We start from the raw sequence: 8,468 nt of genomic DNA, 5'->3' as shown, positions 1-8,468 counted from the left end.
TGGTAAGTTTTAAGGATTTTATTCAGTGAGAGAAATGCGTAGGAGAGTGAGGGCTTTATCTAATGGAGAAAAAGTCTGGAAGTTAAGTTAGGATCCATACCACACAGAGAGCAGGCCTAGAGCCAGCCTTGTGCAACAAGCATGCAGGCAGGGAAAATGGGGAGTGGGTGGCCCAAAGGCCACATGCCTTGAAGGCATGGGCAGTAAGGGCAACAAAGGGCAATGAGGGGGAAAAAGGGCCGGGTCCACTGTGTTCCAGGCCCTTTATCCACTTCCAAAGGGGAGTGGTTGCATAGCCTGATTGGCAGGTGGGCATACAGATGGGGTCAGGAAGGGGGATGAGATCACAAACAGGCATGGTTGAGGGCATGGTCTTTCAGCTCACAAATTAATCAAATTTTATCCTGTCTGCCTGTCTACATCAGATTTAAGCAGCACAAGTTCAGCTGCAGAAGAGCCACGTGGTTCCAGGGCTGGTGTCCACTGTTCCCTCCTCAGGCTAAATTGCAGAATGGAATTTTGGGCAGCCCGTGTGGCCTGGGCTGCACTGGCCTGGCAATACCAGGTAAGAGGTAGAACTATGCAAACACTCGTATAGCACACTGGAACCCAGATGCTGTGAAAATAGTTGAAAAGCAGCACGTACTATTCTGCGGTGTCCTCTCCAACATCAGCAGCTCAGTCTTAGAAGAAAGGGTCCGGTGGTAGAAGGCAGCTCAAACACTGCCGCAGCTTCCAGTGGAAAAGGACACTTCATCACAATTGTGCTTGCTGTGCACAATTGACTCATGCCATCTTGACCCCACTCTCTAAGGCCTCTGGCAGTGTATGGGGGTGTGTTTGTGGTAGGGGGATTTTTATGAATTGGGTTTAAGATCACAGCTAATTGACTTCAGAAAGTGGGTGATGACTGATAAGCATTAAGGGCAAGCTGACCCAAGGATATTCAATCTTCGTGTCTCGGATAACAGTGTGTTCCTTGGCCACTGAGGACTTTAAGTGCTGTGTTTTAAGAGTGATGTTTCCTAGGATAACTACTGTAATGATTGGTGATTGACTTGCTTTCAAAAATAAGTGACACAAATGCTATGATAATCTTGTGTATGTCTTATTCTTAGCATGGAGTTACGTTAGACTCTTGGCATTGGGCCAATACAACTTCTAAATCTCTATGGGGATTGTACTGTCCCTGTGAGAGGCAGCCTACACTTCTGAGGTTCCAGTGCTCTTGTGCTTAAAGTTGCCTACTGAATCTTTTCAAAGGCCCACAGAGGGCATTTGGGGCTCTACAGAAAGTTGTATTTGGTGGCTGAGACTCTATAAGCCACAGTAGTCATCCAGGTGCACAGACTGGCCTAACACCTCTCACCTAGGCCAACTTCACTGCTTTGTAAACCAATCTGGCCTACCACAAGGCTCCACATGCAACCAAACTTAAAATGCTCACAGTGTTACCAGATTGAAGGGGTCCATCCATTTCGGGTATTGCCGGTTAGTCAGCCCCAAGCAAGAGTTGCTCAGAGAGAACCTTTATTTGCTTGTGATAAGTGAAGGAGACAGTGGGAGGGTCTAATTTCTTGAAGAAATTGCCTCCCTGAGAAGCAATTTGTGGTGTTTTTATATCCAGAGTTATGGGAGTGTCCAAGATGTAACACAAGAGGAGAGGGAAGGAGTTCCCTGCTCATCTATGTAAGAACTTAGAACTTCATACATTGTGTGTTTAGCAAATGGTGGCAATCTCCTACCCTAGGTGGAGAATTTAATACTGCAGTGTTTAACTTAGGCCAGGAATATCTGACACAAACTGCTGACATTTAGTTTTTTTTTTTTTTTAAGATTAATTTATTTGTTTGAAAGGCAGAGTTACAGAGAGACAGAGGCAGAGAAAGAGGGGCTTTCCATCTGCTGATTCACACCCCAGATGGCTGCAATGGCCAGAGCCAGGAGATTCTTCTGGGTCTCCCGTGTGGGTGCAGGGGCCCTAGGACCTGGACCATCCTTTACTGCTTTCCTAGGCCATACTGGAGAGCTGGATCAGGAGTGGAGCAGCTGGGACTCGAACTGGCACCCATATAGGATGCCAGCACTTCCAATGGGGGCTTTACCTGCTACGCCACAGCGCCTCCCTGACATTGAGTTTTAACTACTCTTTATTTGTGATGGTCTCTGTGGTGTTGCAAGATAAGCTCTCCTGGAATGTTGTCTGAAAAACAAGTTCAGAGTTCAGATTCTCTGCTTTGTTCCAGTGCCTAATCCTACATTCTTGTCTACAGCCAGATTCTCATCTATGCATACTTTTTTCATATTGTTTTGAAGCCGTCATTTGCTTGAATTTAAATTTTTTAAATCAAACTTGCCTTTTTTAAAACAAAGATTTATTAATTTGAAAGAGTTACACATAGAGAAGGAAAGGCAGAGAGAGAGAGAGAGAGAGAGGGAGGGAGGGAGGGAGGGAGGGAGGGAGAAAGGGAGAAAGGTCTTCTATCCGCTGGTTTACACCCAGATGACTGCAATGGCCAGAGCTGCACCCATCCAAAGCCAGGAGCCAGGAGCTTCTTCTAGGTCTCCCACATGGGTGCAGGGGCCCAAGGACTTGGCCTATCTTCTACTACTTTCCCAGGTCATAGCAGAGAGCTGAATCACATATGGAGCAGCTGGGACTTGAACTGGCACCCATATGGGATGTTGGCATTACAGATGGTGGCTTTACCCACTATGCCACAGCGCCAGCTCTTAACTTGCCTTTTAGTTTTATTTTTATGAGACTTTGAAGTTCCTTTGTATATGTTACTGCTCAAATTCTATTCATCTGATTTTTCAATATCTGTAAATAACATCCTCCAAGTAGTAGGTTTTCAAAGGAATGTTTCATATTCCTTTCGTAGGTTATGAATAATTAGAGAAATAAAGGAAACATAATAGGAAACAAAATAAAACCTCAGCTGCTAATAAAAGAGTATATTTGATTGGGAGCACGGTGCACACTCCCTAGTTAGACAAGTTGCTCTTATAGCTTTCTATAGCTAGAAGGAAGTAACTTCTCCCTCCTCTGGCTGTTAGTCAGCTTTTCATGTCTGTAACTAAACAGCCAAGGCAAGCTACTAATGAAGAAAGTTTTATTTTGGCTCATGGTTTTGGCGATTCATAGTCCAAGATCAGGCAAACCTGTTGGTTTGGCTTTCTCATAAGGCAGGAGGCTGGCGATTTTTGGGTAGCCAAGTAAGGTTCATATGGGCCAGCTAGGAAGAGAGAAGAGAGATTTTCTTTAAGCACAGCATCACCTATTCTGTCTCTGCTCTTGGCAGCTGATGGTGAGGAGGAGCAGAGTGTAACATGCTGTTATGAGACAGGTGTATCCCGAGAGGAAGAATGTGCTAGGCAGAAAACACCAGTTATTCTCAAATTTGTCAGCTAAATCTCTACCTCTCCAGAAATGGAGTAAACACAGAGGTTAAGAGAAGATCTCTGAGGACCAGAGCACGAGCGGTTAAGGGAAGAATATCGACAAGAATTATGTGTAGGCAGGGAGTCTGAGGCTTCAAAAAGTTTGCAGGAAGAAATAGCCATGAATCTGCCCCCTCCTGTCACCCTTGGTGGGAATCTGGGTTTGGGTTTGCCAAGTGTTAACCTTGTACTTAACTGCAAACCCTTCTTTTTCCTCTCCCTCATCTCATTGTTATCTACATTGTTCTTGATGTACAGAAGACAAAGATCATGGAAAAGGTTTTAGAAATTGAGTACAACACATTCCTTTTCCATCTGAACATGGCCCTCTTCAGTATGTGCTGTTTCCCTTCTATCCTCTTAGTTTACTTTTTATCAGTGTCCATAAAACCAGCAGTTTCCTAAACAGTTAATGTCCTTCTTTCAGGAGACTGGACTCAAATAATTTTCTAGATACTACCTTGATACACAGGTTTCTAATGTGATATTGATCTCTTCTGAGAAGATCCCGTTAACTCAGAGCACTACTAAATATTAAACTATCCATTATAATTTAGTTGTTTAAAGGCATACCTCTTTGGTCCATTTAAGAAACTTAATAGTATTTTTGCATTGGGCTGTAGAGAATCTCTTTATGAAATAAACATATTTATGTTTTGCTTGATTGGATTTAAATGATAGCCTTAGGCACTCAGCAAAAGACTTATTAATAGTACCTTAATTTTTTTAAAGATTATTTATTTGAAAGAATTACAGAGAGGCAGAGGCAGAGAGAGAGGTCTTCCATCTACTGGTTCACTCCCCAGATGGCTGCAATGGCCAGGGCTGGGCCAGTCTGAAGCCAGGATCCAAGAGCTTCTTCCAGGTCGCTCACATGGGTGTAGGGTCCCAAGGACTTGAGTCATCTTCAACTGCTTTCCCAGGCTATAGCCGAGAGTTGGATTGGAAGTGGAGCAGCTGGGTGTTGAGCCAGTGCCCATATGGGATGGCGGCTTTACTGGATATGCCACAGCGCTGGCCCCAAGTTTTTTTTTAACTGATGAAAAAATTTGTTGAGCAACATGATTTGGCCTCATCCTGAATTTTTTAAAATTAATTTATTTGAGTTACATCTCCTATCTGCTGCTTTGTTCCCCAAATACCTGCAACAACTCCTGGCAGAGGTAGAAACATGACCCAGGACTCAATGCAGGTCTCCCATGTGGTTGGGAGGGACTCGATATCTTGAACCATCACTACTGACTTCCAGTGTCTGCATTAGCAGGAAGCTGGAGTCAGGAGCAGAATATGGGTACTGAACTCAGGCTCTCTGATAGTGGACATTGGCATCCTAACTGGTGTCTTAAGCACTAAGATATGCCTACCCCAGTCCTACCTCTTAATCTGATTTTCAAAAGATCTCATCTACTGTACTCTGCATCTGACATTTGACAGATCTGTTTTGGGGATCTAGAAAATACAGTCTTTCAAGAGATCATCCATACCACTCCTCCGAGTTTCAGAATCTGCTCTGTCAGCTCTGTTTTGGCTACACAAATTAATGAGTAACATTTGGGAGAGAAGCTTGCTGTGGTATCAGTGGAGGAGTTTGAAATTGGCAGGAATGAGGGATGGAGCACATAGCTGCTAAGATAAGGTGGGGAACATTGGCTAGTAAAAGCACTTAATAGACTGGTCTTGTGTTTACTGAGGTTTGGAAGAGCAGACAGCTGTCAGCATGCTTAAAATAGGGTAAGTATGAAGTACAGACTTAAGGACTACAGGAATTGTACAAACTTAGATCATGGCTCAGGCACAGATCCAAGCCCTTTCAGTAAGGGGCTGAATGGTGGAATAGAAGGAACAAGAAACTAGAGTGAGACTTTGTTGTGAAGCCTGGTTTTGATGCTTATTCACTGTATAGCTAAATGAAATACTGAATTTTTCTCAGATATAGTTTCATTGTATATATGTTTTTCATACTGTGTCTTCTGGCTCTTGAGATCTACATCAAGAACGACTCAAACATCCATGCACACCTTTGTGAAAATTCAAATCAATTCAGCACATATTTGTTGAGTGTTCTTAATTTGGGATGGTCGAGGATGCTGCGATTTCTGGAGGTTAAGTGTAAGTGTTAGAAGAATGGCAAACTAGGAGTCTCATGGTCACCCCATTCAAGGTGCCTGCTTCCATCAAATTTGTAAACACATCAATTGTCTGTGTGTGTTTTTTTTTTTTTTTTTTTTTTTTTTTTTGACAGGCAGAGTGGATAGTGAGAGAAAGAGAGAAAGGTCTTCCTTTTTGCTGTTGGTTCTCCCTCCAATGGCCGCCGCGGCCGGCACATCACGCTGATCCGAAGCCAGGAGCCAGGTGCTTTTTCCTGGACTCCCATGCGGGTGCAGGGCCCAAGGACTTGGGCCATCCTCCACTGCACTCCCGGGCTATAGCAGAGAGCTGGCCTGGAAGAGGGGCAACCGGGATAGAATCCGGCGCCCCGACCGGGACTAGAACCCGGTGTGTCGGCGCCGCAAGGCGGAGGATTAGCCTATTGAGCCATGGCGCTGGCCAATCTGTGTTTTATACATTAATGATAGAGGCATTAAACTGAACCATTTTCTTTAGCTCTAACAAATAGACAAATAACTAATTCATTTATGCCTGACACTATACTTTTTTTAAAAAAGGTATCCTTTTTATTTATTTAGACATAGATAGCAGAGAGAGAGAGCGAACAAGCGAGCTTCCATCCACTGGTTCACTCCCCAGATGGCTACAGTATCCAAGGCTGAGCCTGGGGAAAGCCAGGAGCTTCATCCAGGTTTCCCATGTGTATGGCAGGGGTGCAAGGACTTGGGCTATCTTCTGCTGCTCTTCTCAGGCCATCATCAGGGAGCTAGATTGAAAGTGGGGCAGCCAGGAAACGAACTGGTGCCCATATAGGATGCCAGTATTGCAGGCAGAGACTTCAACCACTACACCAGAAAATCGACCCCAGCACTGTTCTTGTTTGAGTAAGTAGGCTTTATTGAAAACTGGGGGAATACTGCATTTATATTAAACAGCATAGACAGCTTCAAAGGCAACACTGTTAGGTAACCCTGTCTTGAGATCTCTCCCTCCCATTGGGACATTTTTTCAGACTGCCCAGTATTATGTTGTCTTAGCCTCATGTCATCCTCTTGCTTCTTGATTCCCTCCTTTCATGGACCCTAGGAGTTCTACTTTCTGTTCTCTGTAAAACCTGGAGCAGCTAAACTTTCCTCAGTAGCAGCCTCTGAGGTTAGCTTTCAACCATCTTCATTTATAAATCCACCCAAGGAGCTTGGCAGAACAAGGTCGTTTCATGGAGCAGGATCTGCCTGATCTAGAAAACATCTTGTTCACTCATTGAAAAAATATCTATTAATCCCCAGGAAGGGTTACCTTAGAGAAAGAGAAAGACAAACATAAGTTCCTTCTCTGAGTTTATGTTCTAATTGAGATAGATGAACAACAAATGAAAGTATAAAATGTATGATATACTCATATTTGACAGTGAAAAGCAATATAAGAAAAATAAGCATGAAGTGGGCATTGTGGCCACCGCTTAGGATGCCTATTTTACATATTTAAGTGCCTGGGTTCAGGTCCCACCTCTGCCTCCAATCCCATATTTATGTTAATGTGCACCCTGGGAGGCAACAGATGATGGCTCGAGTAATTGGGTTCCTGACACCCATGTGAGACACCAGAATGGAGTTTCTGGTTCATGGCTTTGGCCTGCCTAGCCCTGGTTGTTGTGGGTGTTTGGGGAGTGAACTAGCCTATGGAAGTTCTGTCCCTTCCTCTCTTTTCCTCTTTCTCTGTCACTCTGGCTTTCAAATAAAAAATAACATAAAAAAAAGAAAAGAAGGATGGGGGTTTTAATTTTAAGCAGAATGGGAGATCTTACTAAGAAGGTGACATTTGAATAAAGAACTAAAGTGGAGATAGTGTAGTTTTAATTGGTCATGTCTTGCAAATTATTATCACCTAAATTATAAGTAGACAAAGTGATAGTTTTGCCTGGTTGTAGTAAAAGTTAAGTGACACTATGGAGAAATTTCTATTAGAAGGTCCAGTTTAGTCTTTTTTTTTTTTGATAGGCAGAGTGGACAGTGAGAGAGAGAGACAGAGAGAAAGGTCTTCCTTTGCCGTTGGTTCACCCTCTAATGGCCGCTGCGGCCGGCACACCGCGCTGATCCGATGGCAGGAGCCAGGTGCTTCTCCTGGTCTCCCATGGGGTGCAGAGCCCAAGGACTTGGGCCATCCTCCACTGCACTCCCTGGCCACAGCAGAGAGCTGGCCTGGAAGAGGGGCAACCGGGATAGAATCCGGCACCCCGACTGGGACTAGAACCCGGTGTGCCGGCGCCGCAAGGCAGAGGATTAGCCTAGTGAGCCATGGCGCCGGCCCAGTTTAGTCTTATTAAGTAGAACAATATCAACCAATATAATACCCATTATCCATATGTAACTAATTTGATTTATATATCAAATGAAATAATATTAAAAATTCAGTTTGTCAGTTTCATTAGCCACATTTCAGGCGGTTAATAACCACATGTGGGGTCTGGCACTGTGGTATAGCGGGTAAAGCTGATGGCATCCGATATGGGTGTCCATTCGTGCCTTGGTTGCTCCACTTCCAATCCAGCTCCCTACTAATGGCCTGGGGAAAGCAGTGAAGATGGCCCAAGTGCTTGGGCCCCTTCTATCCATGTAGGAGACCTGGAAGAACCTCCTGGATCCTGGTTTTGGCCTGGCCCAGCCCTGGCTGTTGTGGCCATCTAGGGAGTAAACCAATGGATGGAAGATCTCTCTCTGTCTCTCCCTCTTTCTATAACTCTGACTTTCCAACATGTAAATAAATCCTTTAAAAAAAAAGTATTGTCAACAAAGATACACACAAGACTTATTCAGGTGGCCAAATTAGATTTTGATTAGACCATCTTTGCTCTCCAAATTATGTGAGAGCTCTTGATTCATTGTGGGACTAGATTCTTTCAGGTAAATCCCTAAGAG

The 8,468-nt window shown here is 44.1% G+C and overlaps 1 long non-coding RNA gene across 1 annotated transcript in view; it reads left to right on the top strand.

The window, feature by feature from the left end:
* Nucleotides 1–434: 434 nt before the first annotated feature.
* LOC127494001 (uncharacterized) overlaps nucleotides 435–8,468 on the top strand; it is a 28,603-nt gene continuing 20,569 nt past the window's right edge. The window contains exon 1 of the long non-coding RNA XR_011387741.2: nucleotides 435–565. This is a non-coding gene — a long non-coding RNA (uncharacterized LOC127494001). The remainder of the gene's footprint in view (nucleotides 566–8,468) is intronic.

This window comes from Oryctolagus cuniculus, chromosome 4 (assembly GCF_051225735.1).
Source record: "Oryctolagus cuniculus isolate XC-2025 breed Fujian yellow rabbit chromosome 4, ASM5122573v1, whole genome shotgun sequence".
NCBI lineage: Eukaryota > Metazoa > Chordata > Mammalia > Lagomorpha > Leporidae > Oryctolagus > Oryctolagus cuniculus.
This window is presented reverse-complemented; position numbering and strand designations above follow the sequence as displayed.